Genomic DNA, 20828 nt, shown 5'->3' with positions numbered 1-20828 from the left:
GGATGGAGTTTTGTGTGTAATTGGAATGGATTTGATTATATTCCTATGCTGAAAATTCTTAAGAGCAGGTCCTTCACTTTCCCAATGGGTTAAGGGAGCAGTGAAGATCATGCACTCCTGCCTCACAAGCTGGCAGGGCTGTAAACTCAGGGAGCCCTGGGTCAGAACCATTTAGAGGATGCAGTATCATCCCCAAGGCTTCAGTAATGATGGCACTGCTGAACCTTGATACTGCATTACACATTGTGGCAGCCCCAGGGAAATAAATGGGAATGGAGACGGTTTAGTGCTTTGCACAAAGTGGAGCAGCATCAGGAGTCTTCCAGGGAGACTGGAATGGTGGGGAAAAGCACTGAGATACCATGATGATCAGTGCAGCACACATGCCTAGATGAAGACAGGTGGCCACACTGGTGTGGGCCACACTGTGGAATGGAGACCAGGCAAGGCCTGGGCCCAGCGGGAGGCTGGCCGTGCAGGGTTCCGGAGGCTGAGGTAGGCAGGTTCAGCGGGTGACTGGGCCGTGCTGGATTTGGAGGCTGAGCAAGGCCGGGGCCCAGCGGGTGACTGGGCCACGTAGGGGTCCGGAGGCTGGATGCAACGGGTTTGGTGGGTGACTGGGCCGTGCAGGGGGCCGGCCGCAGCGGGTTCGGCGGGTGACTGGGCTGTGCTGGGTTCTAGGAGGATCCCTGGCTCTGTAGAGGCCCCCATGGAGCCAAGGGGGCAGGAGCCAGAGGAACTGGGGTCGGGAGGAGCAGGCTCTGGCTCTGGATTCACCAAGGGCAAGTCATGCCTGACTAATCTAATTGCCTTCTATGACGAGATAACTGGCTCTGTGGATGAGGGGAAAGCGGTGGATGTGTTGTTCCTTGACTTTAGCAAAGCTTTTGACACGGTCTCCCACAGTATTCTTGCCAGCAAGTTAAAGAAGTATGGGCTGGATGAATGGACTATAAGGTGGATAGAAAGTTGGCTAGATTGTCGGGCTCAACGGGTAGTGATCAATGGCTCCATGTCTAGTTGGCAGCTGGTATCAAGTGGAGTGCTCCAAGGGTTGGTCCTTGGGCCGGTTTTGTTCAATATCTTCATAAATGATCTGGAGGATGGTGTGGATTGCACCCTCAGCAAGTTTGCAGATGACACTAAACTGAGAGGAGAGGTAGATACGCTGGAGGGTAGGGATAGGATACAGAAGGACCTAGACAAATTGGAGGATTGGGCCAAAAGAAATCCGATGAGGTTCAACAAGGACAAGTGCAGAGTCCTGCACTTAGGACGGAAGAATCCCATGCTACAGACTAGGGACCGAATGGCTAGGCAGCAGTTCTGCAGAAAAGGACCCAGGGGTTACAGTGGACAAGAAGCTGGATATGAGTCAACAGTGTGCCCTTGTTGCCAAATGCCTTGAGGCATTTTGGGCTGTATAAGTAGGGGCATTGCCAGCAGATGGAGGGATGTGATCGTTCCCCTCTATTCGACATTGGTGAGGCCTCATCTGGAGTACTGTGTCCAGTTTTGGGCCCCGCACTACAAGAAGGATGTGGAAAAATTGGAGAGAGTCCAGCGAAGGGCAACAAAAATGATTAGGGGTCTGGAACACATGACTTATGAGGAGAGGCTGAGGGAACTGGGATTGTTTAGTCTGCAGAAGAGAAGAGTGAAGGGGGATTTGATGGCTGCTTTCAACTACCTGAAAGGGGGTCCCAAAGAGGATGGATCTAGACTGTTCTCAGTGGTGGCAGGTGACAGAACGAGGAGTAATGGTCTCAAGTTGCAGTGGGGGAGGTTTAGGTTGGATATTAGGAAAAACTTTTTCACTAGGAGGGTGAATGCGTTACCTAGGGAGGTGGTGGAATCTCCTTCCTTAGAGGTTTTTAAGGTCAGGCTTGACAAAGCCCTGGCTGGGATGATTTAATTGGGGATTGGTCCTGCTTTGAGCAGGGAGTTGGACTAGATGACCTCCTGAGGTCCCTTCCAACCCTGATAGTCTATGATTCTATGGGCTGCAGCCGGGGCCCAGGAGGCTGGGCGGGGGCCTGGGCCTGGTGCTGCAGGCCGGGAGAGCCGTGGCGGGCTCAGTGGGCTTGCAGCAGTCCGGGACAAGATGGGAAGCAGGCGGCCCTTGCCTCCAGCAGGGGGGGCGCTGTCTACCCGGCTGGGGAAGGGCAGCCCCTTTGTTAGTGGTGCGTTTCCCTTTAAGTGGCTCTAATCTCCGGCCTGTCAGTCACGCCCAGCTATGCTCCCTAATTGGTTATCGCGCTCACTGCCGGAGTGAGTGCCGCCCCGACCGAAAACGGGGTTTACCTTGCTAGATTTCAAGGGCGCCGCTGGACGACGCAACCACACTACTAAGACTTAGTCCCCACCTCCTCCAACTCTCATCTAATAGCGAGAGGTGCGTCGCCTCATTGGCCAGCGGGGGAGTCAGTTGAGCTTTGTCCCACCTCTGTGGCTGAAACGACAACGTCTGTTGGCTGGTACTTACGTCGCTCACTTTAACGTCCGCCTGCCTCAAGGCAGTGGGATAGGGTGGGTTGGCTGCCACTCCACAAGCACCGCCCCTTTTTCGCAGCACTGGCCAAACGGCGCCCGAGTAGGGAAGGGCGGCGCTCAGCGATTGGCTGGCGGGTTGCGGCGGGGTTAGGCTGCGCGCCGGATATATGTAGCCGGCGGGTGAGCACGCCGTTGCGTGAGGTCTTTCTATTTCCTGGCCGGCCTGCCTCCTGCTCCAGTCCCGCTCCGTCCGCAGGTAACGCGGGACGGGGCCGGCCGCGGCCTCGGCCTCCCCTTCGGGCTGCCGGGAGCGGGGCGGCTTCGAACGGCGTCACGTTCCTCCCAGGACGGTTGCGCCGCCTCCCAGCGTCACAGACGCGCGGGCCGGGCTCGCCCGGGCCAGGCTGAGCCGTGGGGCTCGGGGCCTCTCGGCTGGGCGGGCAACAAATGGGGTGGGGAAGCTGCTGTTCTCTCCCCCCAGGCCTGGCAAGGTGCCCCCGTGGGGGAGCTGTAAGTCGCGGGGGGGCGGGGGTGTGTCTGTGGGAAGGGGGGGCGGCTCGGGGCTGCAAGTCGCTGGGGGGAGGGTCGGGGGGTGTGTCTGTGGCAACGGGGGGGTGGCGGCTCGGGGCTGTAAGTCACCGGGAAGGAGGGGCCGGGGGGGTGGCGGCTCGGGGCTGTAAGTCACCGGGAAGGGGGGCCGGGGGGGTGGCGGCTCGGGGCTGTAAGTCACCGGGAAGGAGGGGCCGGGGGGGTGGCGGCTCGGGGCTGTAAGTCACCGGGAAGGAGGGGCCGGGGGGGTGGCGGCTCGGGGCTGTAAGTCACCGGGAAGGAGGGGCCGGGGGGGTGGCGGCTCGGGGCTGTAAGTCACCGGGAAGGGGGGCCCGGGGGGGTGGCGGCTCGGGGCTGTAAGTCACCGGGAAGGAGGGGCCGGGGGGTGGCGGCTCGGGGCTGTAAGTCACCGGGAAGGAGGGGCCGGGGGGGTGGCGGCTCGGGGCTGTAAGTCACCGGGAAGGAGGGGCCGGGGGGGTGGCGGCTCGGGGCTGTAAGTCACCGGGAAGGAGGGGCCGGGGGGGTGGCGGCTCTGGGCTGTAAGTCACCGGGAAGGAGGGGCCCGGGGGGGTGGCGGCTCGGGGCTGTAAGTCACCGGGAAGGGGGGCCCGGGGGGGTGGCGGCTCGGGGCTGTAAGTCACCGGGAAGGGGGGCCCGGGGGGGTGGCGGCTCGGGGCTGTAAGTCACTGGCGGAGGGACGGTGGGGTGGCCCGGGGCTCCCGCAGGTTCCTGACCCGCAAGGCTCAGTGGGCCCCATGCACACGCGTTAGAGACGGGGGCTGCCTCTGCTGGACGTGGGGATAGCAAACCTCGAGCAGTTTGGGCTAGAACAGCGAAACCGTTTTACGAAACGGTTCCTCTGATTTGAAAGCCCTTGTATGTTTGGTATCCGGGATGTGAGGAAGAACCTTCCTCTAGCCCCACGGAAAGGAGTGACGCTATAGAAATAAGTGAACGTTGTTGGGATCGTGGAGGATAGTGTTCTCTCTGAAGGCAAACATTTAAAGGGAGGGGGGGCAGTTCAGAGGAGGGATACAAACGGGAGAGAAGGAAATTTCATTGTGATACAAAGCTGCAAGCTTTGTTCTGTACTTTACATTGCCTGTGTGTTCCATCAACTATGTAAAATGCCCCCATGTAGTAGCTAGGCTGCAGAGTTTCTTCCTGGGTTAAGGTGGCATGGAAAAATATCCACCTGAGACGATAATGCTTAGCATTTATGTAGCCTTAGTCACCTGTAAATCTCTGCATTGTACAAAAGAGGGTAAGTTTCACCCCTCTTTTGCAGATGGGGTAACATTCTCCTCTCTGTGGCATTAAATGATTTATCCAAGGTCACGCAGCAAGACAATGGTGGAGCTGGGATTAAATGCAGAACTGTGTATAGAACAGTGTGTCTGAAGAGCTCCCAGTCACTTGCGAGGCCCCAGACCTACTTGATTGTGAAAGCCCTACCTGTATTACTGTTCATCGCTTTGGATGCCTTCCATAGAGTTAGTTTGCAAGATTGTACTTGGAATTATTGGTACATGGATGTTATCTGTGTGGTGAGACATCCACATTAAGCATTGTGTCTGTAATGACAGGTTTCAGAGAAGCAGATGTGTTAGTCTGTATCCGATGACGTGAGCTGTAGCTCATGAAAGCTTATGCTCAAATAAATTTGTTAGTCTCTAAGGTGCCACAAGTACTCCTTTTCTTTTTGTGTCTATAATGTATTCCATGTGAAGGAAGTGGCATCTTCCTATTTAGATGTGAGGAGTGTTTGCACCAAACAGCTATGTTTCCAGTCTGCTATTTTTGTCAGGCCTATCCTTTCACAAACTAATGACAGCTTTAGGAAATGTAGAGAGGCAATCAAGTCCTGAACAGTAACCTCCAGTTGGTATAAATAAAATCATTTGGAGTGTACGTTAGGCCATTATGCGCATCTTATCAACCATGTTTCAGCTACTGAGGCTTACTTTCTTCTCTAGAAAATAGCATCTTCTATTCGCTAAATCAGTCACTTTCACTTATTCATGGGCAAAAGAGGTTAAGAAAACATGCCAGGTTCTCAAATAGGATTTCAGGGAAGATGAGAGTAGACTACAACATATTTGCTGACTGACTAGGATTCTCAGATGTTTATGGCAGTGTTATTGGCTGTGGTAGAATGTTCACACTCTTCACATCTTTCCAAAGATACTATGCATTTCTCTGCTGACCTGAAGTAAAATCGAGTCATGACTTGCAGCAAAATGTCTAAAGTGCAGCTGCTTGTTCTACCCAGTTACACCTGAATGTCATATTAAACTGCAAGTTTACTTTAAGTATTTGGATAACTAAAGAGTTCCCTGAAACAGAGTAATACTATTGTGTGAAGGAGAAATTCATACATTTATGTTCCCAGGTATCAGAAGTGTGATTTAAACGTTAAAATGTGTCCCTCAGATTAATATGCCCTAAGAGCAATTTCTAAATATCTTATATAAGCATGCAAAATATACCTGTTTACTTATTTTCTTGTGTTAGAAGTTAGTTGTTAGAAAGCAGGAGTACATTTCAAGTTTCTTTTGATTAAATCGGTTATCATAAGGTCTTGGCTTAGTAGGAAGATGGGGAAACCTTCAGTGTCTGATTTGGTGAATTTACATTAATACTTAATGTAACCAACTTGAAAGCTAGAAGATGGAAGCAAGGAAAGGAAAAATACTTGCCACATGTGTTCCTGACATTCCCAAACTCCCTGGCAAAACGTGAATCTTTTGTAGGAGCCCTAATATGGAATGACATAGCAAAGAATCCTTTGTATGTACCCTTTCATGGTCCTGGGCAGCCACAAAAGCAGCAAAACTAATAAAGGTACAAACATAGTGTCTTGTCTTATGGTTGTTAGTGACAAGAGGACACTTTTTTTGTATAATAGTTCACTAGTCTGCAATTGGCTATTTGTCCATTCTGCTGCAGCCATGGTATCATATTTGATGATGACTGTCAAGGATAGTAATGACATACATTTGAACTTTTTGTCTGTTTTTAAAATCTACTAAAACTTCTGAAAATATTTTTGAGAAGTCCATTATTTACCTAGGAGCTGTAGTCCTGATATTCTTATCTATTTGTTAAAGTACCAAACCAGGCTAGAAGCTCTCTCAGGGGAAATAACTACACCGAACCCTCGCTAGAACACACGTCTATATTGCACAAATTCGCATGTAACGCAGCCATGGATCCCAAATTTAATTGCTTTAATTGGAATTCATTTTAATGTGGTCCCCGCTGTAACGCGGAACTGCGCATGGATCCCAAATCTTGTGCTCTAGCGAGAGTCCGGTGTATATTCACTTTAGTCTCAAACTTCCATAAAGGTTGCTAGAAATAGTGTGAAGTACTTTAAAGACTCACTGTATTGAGTCTACCTCCTTTAGCTCAGTGTTATCAAACAGCATTTTTAAGGCTGAAATTTAGACCAAAAAATCTTTTCCTATTAACATTTCAGTTCATGCTGCAGAAAAACATCTCCTAGGATGGCTTTAGCACATGTCACCTGCTGAGAATAGTTGAGAACTCCACTGAAAACACATGCTAATTGAGGTTGTTCTTTCCCCTTGCACAGTGTGTATACCAAATTATACACGGAGGAACACTGGTTAAAGAAAGTATAGTTTAAAAAAAACAAACCTGAGGGCTAGTTTCTCAAACTGTAGGACAATTGTTTGGTTTTTGGCCTTTAACCCTAGTGACTTTGAGAGAGAGCTGCTGAAATTGACATATGACAAGCCCTGTTGGATGAGTTAGGAAACACTTGTAAACTAACTGCTGCAGCTTTCCAATGACGTAATCCAAGCCTTTTTCGCTGCGTATTTTTAAGTGACATGGCAGGTGGGAAGTTGAAGAGGAGAAGTCAGAAGGTGGATTAAAATGGAGTGGGTCTCAGATCTTATGACAAGTGATGCTGTCCTGTGCACATACATGTCAGCTACTGAGTTTGTTGCACTTCATCTTTGGTTTAATTTATGTAATGAGACTTTTTTTCACAAAGTGTGGGGATGTGTACAGTTATTGACATGCATTTTAATCAAGTGACTGGTATTGAAAGTCTTTAGCATTGGATTAAAATATCAGTCAGAATTGTTTCAGCTAAAGCTGCTGTGTTGGAAATGTCTCCAGCTGCCTTGACTAGGAAAAAAGAGAGGTCGGATATTAAACACAAACTATTAAATGAATGCATCTGATACTACAACAGGGGTTCTCAAGCTCTTTTGAATCATGACCCCCCAACTTTACAAATATTTTTGGAGGCACCCACAATATCCTACACATTTGTAATGATATGTGTAATATTATCCTTTAAAATCACCCTCTAAACTTTGGTCACTATCTTGCATCTTCTGTCATATCCCAGACCACTTCGGTTCCAATTTAATTTATTAGTGCTGTTGTGCTGACTATTAGATGAAGGAAAAAACAGTGTTAAGCACTGTGAAATTACCCAAGGTACAATCTGAACTGATGAACAGCTGTCTCCTCAGTTCTCCAACATGGGGAGCCTTTTACATTGCTTTGCTGTGAGAGCTACCACTCCTGGTTTGCTCACTCACAGACTCTAGCATGTTACTTACAGTTAGAGTCTGAGTGCTATAGCCAGCCACTCATGAATTACACTGGAGAACAACACTAGGAAATTCCAAGTCCCAGACTTTCCCCAGAAGTGTATGTCTTATGCTATCCAGCTCTTTACTGGACAATGCATGCTCATGTAAAGTCGGTCATTTTAATAATAGAAAATGATTTGCACAAATCCAGTAATCCCAAATAGGGTTTCCCAAACATACTGTTTTAAATAAAACAAGTTTAATAATTACAGAAAGATAGATTTTAAGTGACTGCAAGTAAGGAGGCAAAAGAGTCGGAATTGGTTACAAGAAAATAAAAGTAAAATGCAACTAATGCCTAACTTAACAAGCGAAGTGAATTCAAAGCGGGAGGGGGGGCTCACTATGTTTTGCAGTCTTACTGGCTGAATGTCTTTCAGTCAGAATCCCTCCCCCAGTCCAATGCTGCTTCCTTGTTCCTCAGGTCTTGTCGATGCTGTGGGTAGAGAGAAAAAGGGAGAGAGAATTTGGGGCAGCTGCTCTCCCTTTTAGTTCTTTCTCTTCAAGAATCATCCCCAGCTGAGGTCCAGAGATACCGTCTATGTTGATGAGAGCCCCAATCTGTTTTTGTCAAAATGTAGATTTATTTTTTTTCACTCACACCTTCTTTCCTGCCAAAGAACGGCCACTCAACGATGGTCCACCAGACTCCATTTGATACCTGACTGAGGTGTCAGTCACCCCCCTGTCTCCGTGGAGCTGGCCCATGACTGCTCTCCAGACCTGGAACATGTCCCAGCAACATCACACAGTAGAATTCTGCAGCACTACACACAATGCTGCCATACACATCCCACCAGGACAACAATGATCACTCTCAAATGATCTCTCACAAGGCACAGCCTGCACAAAATTTATCATCTTGTAAAAGGGGTGAATATGGGGTACAGCCTGTCTCACATCCATTTCAAAACTTCTGGAATCCTGTTTTCAAATGACAAAAACATTTTTTCATGTCTAAAGTCATGCCAGCATTGACATGAGGACAAGAGCAAGATGGTCAGGATAACCTGCTTTTTTAAAGTGTGCATGTTGCCTAACATACTAAAACCTCTTTTCCATATGCTTGTCCAATACTAATTTTGTCAATATCTCATAGCATTCATACATAACTCTAACATTTGTATTGCTACTTAGTTCCCTCTTAAAGTGAAATCTGAGGGGCTACTTGTGTTAACAATAAAACAGGACTGAAATAAGACCCCGTGTCTATATTTAGAAGAAGCTGCGATGGCCCAATGAATCCAGATGGAAAAATTGTGAACCTAATGATGAATGATTTTTCTTCTCTTCATTGAGCCATTGTAGCTGCTCTTGACTGTCAAAACTACTGGTTATTATGACAATAACATAGCAATAGCCACTGTCACTTTGGTTGGTTGAGGGAAGTGCAGAAAAGGTAAAAATACTGAAAAAAGCTGACTTACAGGAGTATTGAAGTACTTTAATTAGCGCATGGTACACAGAAAATATTGACTCTCTTAATAAACTGATGCCTCATGCTTCTAGGCTCAAATATCTTGTGAACTGTCAGGACTAGAAACACTAGATCAGGGAGGTCAGACTATGGCCCACATGCTGGATCTGGCCCATCAGGGCTTTCAGTTCGGCCCATGGGATTGTCAGCCCTGTGGCGCAGCAGGGCTCAGGCAGGCTCCTTGGCATCGCTCCGCTCCTGGCACCACGTCCCTTCGGCCCCCTGGGTGGGGTCGGGGGCAAAGGGCTTGGTGTGCTGCCCTTGCCTGCAGGCACCACCCCCCGCAGCTCCCATTGGCTGGGAATGGGGATCTGTAGCCAGTGGGAGCTTCAGGGGTGGTATGTGCAGGTGAGCGCAGAGCGCGGTTGAGCCACCTGTCCCACCCCCAGGAGCCACTGCTGGACATGCTGGCCACTTCCAGAGTTTGGTGTGGGGCTAGGGCCGGCAGGGAGCCTGCCTTAGCCCCGCGGCCTGCTGCTGGCAGCCCGGAGCTGTTTGAGGTAAGCGGTGCTGTGCCAGAACCTGCACCCCAACCCCCTGCCACACACCTGCACACCGTACCCTCCTCCTGCACCCCAGCCCTACATTCATGGCCCTGCATACAAGTTCCCCACTCAGGTGTGGTCCTCGGGTCAAAAATTTTGCCCACCCCTGCACTAGAGAATCAGTACAAATGGTTTTAGGATCAGTAAACTTCTGCAGGCACTGGTCCAGTATCACAGATCAGAAGTTTCCTATGCCTGCACTAGGACCAGTATTTGTGGGGGGGATTGTGTCCTAGGATTTTACAAAACCTAAGGGTAATTGAAATTTCTATGAATTTTCTGAAGCTCTTTTACTCTTTCTGGGCATTTAGAAGGCAAATAGGGTTGGAGATCTGCTTTCATGTTGAGTTTACAGGGAGATATGCCAGTAAAAAAAACAGACATTACTCAGTAGTGTTTGCAACACGTGGTACAACCTTGTGCTAGTAGCAGGAGAACCTGAAAGTGAAACTTCTTAGTCTGTGGTACATCTCATTTTGGACAAAAAGTTCTCCTTGAAGAATTTGCCAAAAAAATTAACATTCTGCATACAATATTTTAAAATTCTATATATTTTATATATCAAAATAACACAGAATAATGGGACTCCCGCTGCCAGCCCTGGGCAGGAGTACTGGGGGAAAAAATAAAATTCTGCACGAAACATTAATTCTGTGCAAATTATGCATTACACAGTGGTGCAGGATTCCAGTAGGAGTAAAAAATAAATAAATGGTGAAATAAACTGAGTCTATGAATTTTTTTTTTTTTTGTCTAGAGTGTAAGTAAAACCCAAACCACCTTCTATATAGCAAGCACTCAATTTTTAACTCTCATGATGTCCCTTTATTTGACCCCTTGTATCCAGATCTGCTAGGGAAATTTTTAAAACTTATTACCTTCTGGTGAAAATAACACTAAATATATTAGTCCTTTTTTGAGATTGGTTCTTTTGTTCACCTGCTGACTGACTATTCTTGTTGACTGCAGCAATATAGGGAAGAGTCTGTTTAGCATAGTAAACTAGCTTCCAACCTATTGTATATTTCTCTGAAAAAATGAACACTATGTAGGTTAGTCCTTGTTGTTTCACTGAAATATTGTAACCTCTAATACCACTAGTATCTCCAGCAGCACTGTATAGCAATGTGGTATTTGGGCCAGGGTATGAAAAACTTACTAGATGCCTATTAGGCAGAGCCCATTATGAAATGTCATGAGGAAGCTCAGTCAGTGGGGTCCAAGGGCAACATCTTAGTGACATCTTGAGCCCTGCTATCCTCAGCTGCTGATAATGGGAGAAAGTTGGGATTTCTACCAGGTTGCTCTCTCTGAGCCCTACTTGTGTGGGACTGTGTCTTTAATATCTGCCTTTAGCTAGTACGGGTGGTGATAGAGTGAAAGCTGCACCCTCCCATGCTCCTAGCTGCAGGTGGCGGGGGTGGGGGCGTGGATTTTTTTGGTCTGTTTAATTTCTTTTCTGCTAAGAGCTTCTCGGCTTCTCTGAGGGGAGCAGGTCTCCACTACTCTACCTTATCCTTCATATTCTGGGGTTTCTTCTCTTATGAACATCCTCCTATGCCTGCCTCTATAGCATGAAATTAACATTCGTGAGCCACTACTACACTCGGATTCTAAATAGCAGCAATGAAAAGCACTGGTTAGTTTAGCTCTTGCTGCTTGTCAAAACTGCGAACAGCAGCACAGACACTGGGTTTTGTCTACAAACTGGCAGACAGTGCTGCATCTATTTACTCTGGGTTCGCATTTGGAAAGTTTATTAGCAACAATGATGACTAGAAAGTGTAACTTCTGTAGAATACAAGTCATTTAGGAAGTTTGGCTTATTTATTCATATTGTATAGAGGCCTGTCTGGGAAGGTTTCCCCTCTGCCATTGGCAAGTGGTGAAGTAGATCTCTTCCTCTCTCCTCCCTCCCCCCCCCCCCCCCAAAAGTATTGGTCGGGGCAATGCTAACTTTAAACTTAATTTTGAGCTGTTTTGCATGTGTTTTACATGTGAACTTTTTAGCATGTGTCATTGAGCAAAAAAGTTGCATCCCTATAAAAAAGATTTCTGTGTGGTACAAAGCATATTTTTCAAGGACCCTTTTTAAAATTTAGATTTTTTTTTCCTGTCATGTTGGTTTGGCTATATTATTTCAACCAGGAAATATGCCTCTGGTTCAGACCCCTGCCCCCCAGCTGCTAGTGTGTGTGTGTGTGTGTGTGTGTCTCTCTCTCTCTCTCTCTCTCGAATGTGTTTTTCATCAGATTTTCAATGCTCTCTACAAAGGAGGTAAGTTGTTATCCCCATTTTACAGATGGGGAAACAGGAGAAGTGATTTGCTCAGGATCATCTAGCAATCGGTGTCAAAGCCTGGAACAGAACTCAAATCTCCTGAATCCCAGTCGATCGCTCTGTCCACTAGACTCTGCTGCCACCCTTCTATAAGTTACGTGGCTTTCCTTCTACAGCAGTGACTAGAGTTTATGGCAGACCTAGTGTATGGCTGGCTAAAATGTGTGAGTGCGCTGGTGATCCAGGTTAACTTTTTATTAGACACAGCTACATTTTGAGTTAAAATGTCCTTTAGTAATCCACTTAATTGTATTAATATACACTGTACACTTTTTAATTACTCTATGCTTGGTTGACTGAGGTTCACCTGCTGCTGTTTTTCAGTGGGCAGTCACTTATGGGTTGCATTAGTAGTATTTCATAGGAGAAAGTAATGTAACAGTTAAAATACCGATCACTCTAACTCATTACAAATCCCATTATTCATGGATAAAAGACCTTGCGTCAGACATTCCATCACTTAGCTTTGTGCACCTACTTCCAAAGAGATGAGGTTTTTGATATCTTTAGATACAATAGAGCAGTTTGTGCCCATTCAGCTGCTGTAGTTCATCGGCTTTACTGTAAGCTATCTATGCTTGGAAGGCCAGCTTGTAAGATTTTCTCACAGGCAGACCGTACAGTCTCCCATACAGTCAAAGTACAAAACAGTGCTAGTGTCTATAAACAGGTAACTTCCTATAATGCTCTCTGCTTTCCATCTGTCTTTATATAAAGGCTTTCTTTTTCATTTAGGGTTCTTGGCTTTTGAAATTTAATGCCTAAATGGTATTCACCTTTTTTTAAAGGCACTCTTTATCTTTGCGAGTACAGTAGAACCTCACCAGAGTTACAAATGGACCAGGCAACCACACACCTCATTTGGAACAGAAGTACACATTCGGGCAGTATCAGAGACCAAAACCAAATACAGCACTGTGTTAAACGTGAACTACTAAAACAAAAAAAGTGAAAGCAGAATTTTTCTTCATAAGTAAAGTTTCAAAGCTGTATTAAGTTAATGTTCAGTTGTAAACTTTTGAAAGAACCAGCATAACCTTTTGTTCAGAGTTATGAACATTTCAGAGTTACAAACAACCTCCATTCTCAAGGTGTTTGTGACTCTGAGGTTCTACTGTAGTTATTCCCCACCTCATGGGAGACAGAACTTTGGCATTAATTTCCCATGTTACTGATTCTAACTAATGCTTCAAGATTTCTGTACCTGAAGCTCATTGGGTGCTGGCCCCTACCAGTGCTTGCAGTCTTGCAGACTGGTTTGTCAACAAAATCTGTTCTTTTAATAGCCTCTTTCCCCGGGTAGTTGAGGGTGAGTTTAGTGGCCTTCCCATTCTTTCTGATCTCTGGTAGCTCAATATTTGTTACCTTTTTTGTGTTTAAATATGCATTTCCTTGAAAAGTTCGCATTACTTATTCTACTTTAGAACAAGGTGGTCTAATGATATGCTTTACCAGCTAGGAGACCAGTGCTCTAGATTTCACTTAGAGATGCAAGGTTATTTTGCTTGTACCATGTTGTCTATCTGATCTGTAGTGTTTGTAACACTATAGTTTTCCACAGGTACCTACTTGCTGCTTTCCCCCACTCATTTGAGCAAACAAAGCCGAATGGATCCATCCAAAAGATATTTGAAGCAGAAGCTAACAGAATGGAATATTTATGCTATAATTAATAATTTATTAATAATTTCATTCGTCCCATTGTGGACTCATGTTGGACTGTGATTCTAGTGTAGGCTATTCTACAAATCACTGTTTATACTGACAGGTTTCAGAGGAACAGCCGTGTTAGTCTGTATTCGCAAAAAGAAAAGGAGTACTTGTGGCACCTTAGAGACTAACCAATTTATTTGAGCATGAGCTCAATATACATCAATATACATCAAAATACATCTGATGAAGTGAGCTGTAGCTCACGAAAGCTCATGCTCAAATAAATTGGTTAGTCTCTAAGGTGCCACAAGTACTCCTTTTCTTTTTGTTTATACTGAGCCATTCTCACACGAGCAGGTCATTCTCACCTGTTACTAAGCAACCTGGAAAAATCTGAAAATGGCACTTCATTACTGCAATTGTGATTACTAATGACTATATCTTAAATATCCAGTGTCCTTTTGGATTCAGTATTTATCAAGTATGGAATAGGATATACAACTTCTATAAATCTCTGTTACTGTGCAGGTTTTTATAAGCAATTCTTCAGCTTTCAAAAGGTAGCAATTGATAGAGGTTAAGGAACTACTCGGCTACCAACACAGTCAAGAGCTAGGGTATATAGTAAGTATAGTCAAACCCTGAAGTTTGCAAAAATCCTCACATAGAGAACCTAGTGAGTGCATGGTGCCAGAATGTCCCTTCTATAACTAGATAAGGCTATGGAGGTGAAAAAACTAAAAATGTGTTGTATTTTCTCAAGGCTATTGTGGGTGTCACTTAAGTGGTGTGACAGTGCCATGAGAATCCTTGCGCACACTTACCTTATGGTTACGAAGGCTTGGGACAGCTTTCCTCACAATTCTGTAAATTTACAGTAAGTCATAAAAAGCGGACTGATGTAACGGAGATATCAGAGGAGTCTTTATTTTTACATATGGTAACGTTAGAAGATTGGGAATCAAAGACTGCTGCAGGATTATTCACTTCATTATGCTGCGAAATCTTCCCATCAAAAGAAACTAATGCTTTGAAGTGATTTAATAGTTTGGTAGATACTTTCTCTTTGGTTGAAATGTTGGCAAAAAGACGACGTGATGAGTTAGGTGGAAGATAAAGGTACAAGGGGCTATGAAGGTAGGCTATTTGGAAAACCTGTAGCCTGGTCCTAGTGTTTCTGGAAACCATTTCTTCCTCTCTGTTTTGATTTCAGCTGTGTAAAGCATCCTTCTGGTAGCACACTTGGTAGTACTAAACACAACAGCAGTCTCCTCAAAAGGGATGTCTGGAATCCTTTTGATTTAAAATGTCAGTTGAACCTACCCCTCTGGGATCATTATGACAGATTAAATGGCTTTTGTGATCACTAGCTGGGCTCGCTGTGAACCTGAACTCTGCATACAGAGCAGATAAGGATATCTGGAGGAAATGTGACACAACTAGGACTCTCGTTGAATTTTATAACTTCAGTCTTGGGTTATTGAAAGTCACAGGTCAGTTTATTTTGATTATATAGTAATTTGGGTGAATGTTTTAGAAAATGCTAATCAATTTTGGCTCAAACTAAGATGAAAGACCACCTATCTGTCACAGTCCAAATATGGTAATATGGTGTTGTGACTCTAAATCTTAAATTTGTTGAATGCACTGTTTGCATAAATCAATTTTTAATTTCTATAACTGTACTTTGGAAACTCAGTGACGAGCACAGATTTTCTGCAAAGTTGTAGCATTATAACAGATAGTGGGAATTCCACCAACCAAGTGAAGACCAGTTTAGCTGAGGTATTTTGTCTAAATTTAATCTCTTGCTTTAATAAATGGCTAGGATTTAAACTTTGGTAGCAGTATACAGAATGTAGATAACCTGTTGGTTTTATATTGAGTAGCGCTGTGTTACTCTATTCCAAAGTGGTGGTCCGTGGACCAATGCTGGTCCACGAGCCATCGGCTGCTGGTCGCCATGCACATTGAGGGGGAAAAAAAATGCCAGTCCCCCACATCAGATAGCTTGAGAAGCACTGAAGTAACCTAATAAGTTATTCCTTACACTTGGGAGTAAGGTGACCGAATGTTAGGAAATAATTCGGTCTCCAGCTCTTCTCTTATGACCCTCTCCCTCATCACCACTGCCAAAAAGATGGGTTTGTGATAACTCGGATACTACTGTGGTGTGGACAGTATAAAATACACTTTTACATTATCCTGTTCCTTGAACATAGGTTAATGGTAGCAATATATTCCTGAGTGGTGTGGAGCAAATATTCTTTCTGGAGAGATGAGGTTTATATTGTTCAGTTTGTTGGCTGGAGAACATGAGCAGATGGTTGCTGGTAGAAAAGCAGCAGGTGCAAAAGGAGTAAAAACAGATTGCTGTCCACCGATTAGGTCCTGTTGGTTTTTCACTTTTTTAAAAAAGTCTGCTTAATAAGGGTTGGACTCCCTTTTATTGCTCCTTGCATGGTACAAGTCAGCAGTAAATATGAAAAGTCTATATCAGAACTAAGTAGCAAGTATTGAATTAGAATTGCCCTTTGCTAATTTAGTGTGGTATTTGTATGATAAAATCCATCTTTGATTAGCCGAGGTAGAAATCTGTCTTCAGTATAGTAGTGGCCCAGTTTAATACAGCAGCATGCAAAGTAATGTGAACCCTAGTGGCTGAATGTAGATAGGAAATGTTCATCTATGAAAGGAAAAAGATACAAATCAAAGGGGGAAGGATTCTGATAAAATGTTCATGTTTTTTGTACAGTATATTCTGTTGGATTTGGGATTGTGTCAAATTCTATGGAGAATTCTGTGGTAGTAGGTCATGAAGGCTCTGTGAAACAAAAGTGTACCAAATTGGACTTCCATTCTGAAAGCAATAGAAAATGGTTACCTTTGTGTGTCTGATTCAGCTTCCTCTGAAGTGAGTGAAAAGTCTCCTATTGAGTCACTGGGAGTTAGATCAGGCCCTATATGTGGGTATTCACAAATATTTTGTGTGCTACAAAAAACAAGCTTATAGGACAAACAAGCAAGTATTATGTCCTCTACTAACCTGGCATCCAGCTCATTTTCAAATGTAAACAATGAGATGGGCATGAAAAAAATCTATCATTCATGAGTTTGTTACAGCATCACTGTGATCTGTGCAGTAACTAAATGTTGCCTCTTTTCTTAAAGTGGGTATTGGATAGGACTTTACTCTTATTTTTCATCATTTGTAGTTCCACCAATTTAATGCATCCCCCCCTTTCTTTAATAGTTTGAGGTTATTTGCAGTGTCACCCAATGAAATTAAGTACCCAATTAAATTAATAGTGGATGGGGAGCTGGATCTATACATATGATTCACATTTGGAAGGCTTTTTGCATAACCATCATGGTGAGAAACTTTTTTTTTGTTTGTTTAATGAAAGCTGAGTCTACAGAATTGGAGTATGTCCTGTGGGCCAGATATGTGTATCTTCCTGGGTCTGTGGGGACTTGCAGAACTCTTGAGATTTATATCAAAAGGCTGAAAGCTATTCAGTTAACTTTGAGAGAACCTGATTTAGTTTTAGTTCTTGTTTAACACCATTACCTGTAGGACCTTGAAGAAAGGATGTGTGATTTTGTTTTGTTTCCAAGAGTTGAAACACCAGCCTTTTCAATGAAAGGAACAGGAGCTCACAAATATGTATCCTCTGGGGCATGTCAAATCTGATCTTCCGGGATTTGGCATTCCTGATATTGCTAAAACACGAACACGTTTCTTAAGTCACATATTAGACCTCTCTCTATACATCTGGGGGTGGGGGAAGAGAGCACAAATCTTCTTTTAATCCCTTGTAGGTCATCTTTAAATAGCCCTTCACAACTTAACCCTGCTTTACCTAGCTGATCTAGTAACAGTGTTTGAGCCATGCTCCTCCTTCAGTCTGTAAAAGTTTCCAGCCTTTGCCCATCAGTAAGGCTGTTACTTTATAAACACTTTTGCAGTCTCTCCCACGCCACTGCCTATGTAGGCAAAACTCCTGATACAATCTGTTCAGCCATTCTCTTATCCTCCGATTACTTAAGATTCAGATTTCAGAGGAACAGCCGTGTTAGTCTGTATTCGCAAAAAGAAAAGGAGTACTTGTGGCACCTTAGAGACTAACCAATTTATTTGAGCATGAGCTTTCGTGAGCTACAGCTCACTTCATCAGATGTATCACTTCATCTGATGAAGTGAGCTGTAGCTCACGAAAGCTCATGCTCAAATAAATTGGTTAGTCTCTAAGGTGCCACAAGTACTCCTTTTCTTTTTAAGATTCAGATGTGTCTCAGATGTGTCTACAAAATCCTCACTGCAGGTCATGGTTAGGCATGGCTGTTTCCCCACTTGCCTTTTCTGACTTCCCTCATGCTTGTTCAATCCTTGTCATTTTTCACCCTTCTCCACTCCAATTTAAACAACTGAATGTGTAACTTGCAAAGCTGTATCAAGTGTCAGCATATTAGTTTGCTTGTATGTTGTATCCCTGTCCCCTAACCTTTGTCTGTTTTGTGTCTTTTTGACTGTCTTGCAGGGCAGGGATTGTCTCCTACGTTTTCATAGTACCCAGCCCAGTAGCATCTTCGTCACAACTGAGTTTTTGGGTGCTACCATAATACTTAAATGTATTATTCATAAGTCCTGCCAAACAGAGAATAAACCTCATCTGCATGGTTTGGTTACTGTAGAGAAGGAGGCATCTTGTGGGCTATCAGACGTACAAAACTGAAATGTATAAAGAATCTGATAAGGTAGACTTAGAAATTTTGTGATATTCAGGATTTCCCTGTTTCTTTTTGGAGTTTGAAATTACTGTTTGTGTATCTGCTACATCCTCCACTGTGGCCATAATTTCCTTTGCATGCCTATTGAAACCATCAATATTTGTCGCTTACTAAATTGTTCTGGTGTTATCTTCATTACAGACCATTAGACTGCCACATGTTGTAAGCTTGATGGGGCTTCTTGCCTATAATTTGGGCAAAAACACTCTTCTGTGGCGGCATAGGGCCATATCCTCAGGTATGCTGGAACAGACATAGTGCGTCTGGGCAGGGGACATCAGTAATTTTTTTTCACTCCTGAATCCAGAAGGTAATTTGGGGCAGTTCTGACTCAAAGTTGCACTGGGCTTCTGGATGTCCCTGTATGCAGGGCGGGAGGGAAGAAAAGTTCAGGAGCAGGTGTCAGAGCCAGCTACCTTAGCTTGGTTTCCCTGGATATTCTACGTATGGGGAGTACCCAGCTGGCTTTCCATCCCCATTGCATTGCCAGAGCAGAGCTGAGGCTTTGGCCCAGGATGAGATGGCATACAATTAAAGGCAAGAGCAATACTCTATATATGTAATTGTAAAAAACTCTGTAGGCTTGGATTAGATTTCGATTGTTGTTTGTGAGAGTCAAGCGACTTCTGTTCAGGACTGTTCATTAGAATTCTGTCTCTCGAGACCATCTCTTGCTGTTTCTCTTTTTGATCTCTCCTCCCACCTCCCTCACTGGCTCTTTATAGAAGACTGAGTCTTGTGCAAAACTTACCCTTGACTAATATCAGGGCATCTTGATAACAACTTGTCCTACTGAGAATGGGACCGTTATGATCCCATAATGGTCAAATTTTGTATGTCTGTGTTTGTACTTTTCTTCATCTGTGAATGACTTGTTTCCTTGCGTGTAGCTTTTATAAAACATGTGACTCAAGCAGTTTTTAGGATGCACTTGAAGTAACATGTCCTTAAAGTCAAACACTGAAGCTATTGACTTTCGCTTTCAGGATATTTCTGATTAATTGGTTTGTGATGAACTCCAATTGGTTCACTTTAAAATAACAAAACTAAGGGTATGTCTACACTGCCCATGTTACAGTCACGCTCTCCCGGTGATAAAAAATAACCACCCCAAACAAGAGGTGGCAGCTGTATTGCCAGGAGTGTGGCTCCCGGCAATAAAGCGCTGTCTGTACTGGAGCTTTTCAGTGCTTAAACTTTTGTTGCTCAGCAGGGTGTTTTTTCACCCCTGTGAGTGACTAAAGTTTTAGTGCTGAAAGTGGCAGTGTAGACGCAGCCTAAGGTTGAGATGTCGTGCTGTACTTCTTCAGAGGTGCGGCACAAAAGATGTAGCCCGGGTAAGAGAGGGCAAAGTTGGCTGTGTACCATGGGCTACCTCCTGAGCTGGTGTAGCCTCCAGAATAAGTTAAAGCCGGTCCAGAGGCTGTTCTGATTTAGGGCAGCCTAGCCTGACCACTTACAGGCTACTATGCATCATAGAATATTCAGAAAGGATATTCTCTCTCTCTGTATACCTCCATGCTGGCATTATACCAGAGGGCAGAGTAGGGCTGCCTTTGTTGGTTCTGTGCTGTCTTTTGTGCTGGAGAAATTCCCCAGGAGGTTGTTATGGCCCCTTCAAGCTGTTGGAGACCAGATTCCAGCCCTGAAGCTATTTTTAGTAGCACAAATTTAAAAGAATGAAACCAATCTAAAATTCACTGTTGACCTACTTGGTTGTGAGGCTCAAGTTGAGTGATGGGTGTGGGGGCAGCAGGTTTGTCACATTTCTAAAACCCTGGTTGGCAGCAGGGAGAAGGGATTAGGGTGTCGAACATTGGGGAGAATGTGTCTTTCATATGTCTTTTGGGTAACATCTGCTCGGTTTACTACAAACTTTTGCTAGTTTTTTATTACTGCCAGCACTGCAGAGCTAATATAGTGGCAGGAGAGCCACTCGTCATGTATTCTGCCTTACATCAACAACAAAACTGTCAACCAAGCACTGATCCTAGTATCCATCTCTGTAATGGTGATGTATGAAGCAACAGTCGCCCAGCTTGAACTCTGGTACTGGTAGCAAAAAAAACTCTGGCATTGATTTATAATCTGCACCAATTTTATGTGAATAATTGAGGGGAAGCACATAGGGACCATGAGTTCTTAGATTCCTTTTTAAGACTGACCTAGACATTAAGATTTAGAATGTTTTGTGAATCTCTCAGCAGCAAACATTTTCTTTTTATAATTCTTGATCCAGCAGGATTAAATAAAAGGTAAATAGACTGTCTGTGTCCAAGGCTGGGTACGCTGTAACTCATTTGACTTATCTGTTGGATTTAGCTGACACATGATCAGCTAAGT

At 44.5% G+C, this 20828-nt stretch overlaps 1 protein-coding gene across 3 annotated transcripts in view; it reads left to right on the top strand.

Annotated features, from left to right (window-relative positions):
- The first annotated feature begins 2629 nt into the window (after positions 1-2629).
- G3BP1 (G3BP stress granule assembly factor 1) overlaps positions 2630-20828 on the top strand; it is a 34833-nt gene continuing 16634 nt past the window's right edge. For 2 of the 3 annotated variants that reach the window (XM_048860688.2, XM_048860687.2), the window contains exon 1: positions 2630-2749. The gene's annotated coding sequence lies outside the window, so the exon portion shown is untranslated. Of the gene's footprint in view, positions 2750-2873; positions 3004-20828 lie in introns of those variants that run through there. The other variant, XM_048860692.2, reaches the window with a different exon arrangement.

The sequence above is a fragment of the Caretta caretta genome, chromosome 8 (assembly GCF_965140235.1).
Source record: "Caretta caretta isolate rCarCar2 chromosome 8, rCarCar1.hap1, whole genome shotgun sequence".
In the NCBI taxonomy this organism is placed as follows: domain Eukaryota; kingdom Metazoa; phylum Chordata; order Testudines; family Cheloniidae; genus Caretta; species Caretta caretta.
This window is presented reverse-complemented; position numbering and strand designations above follow the sequence as displayed.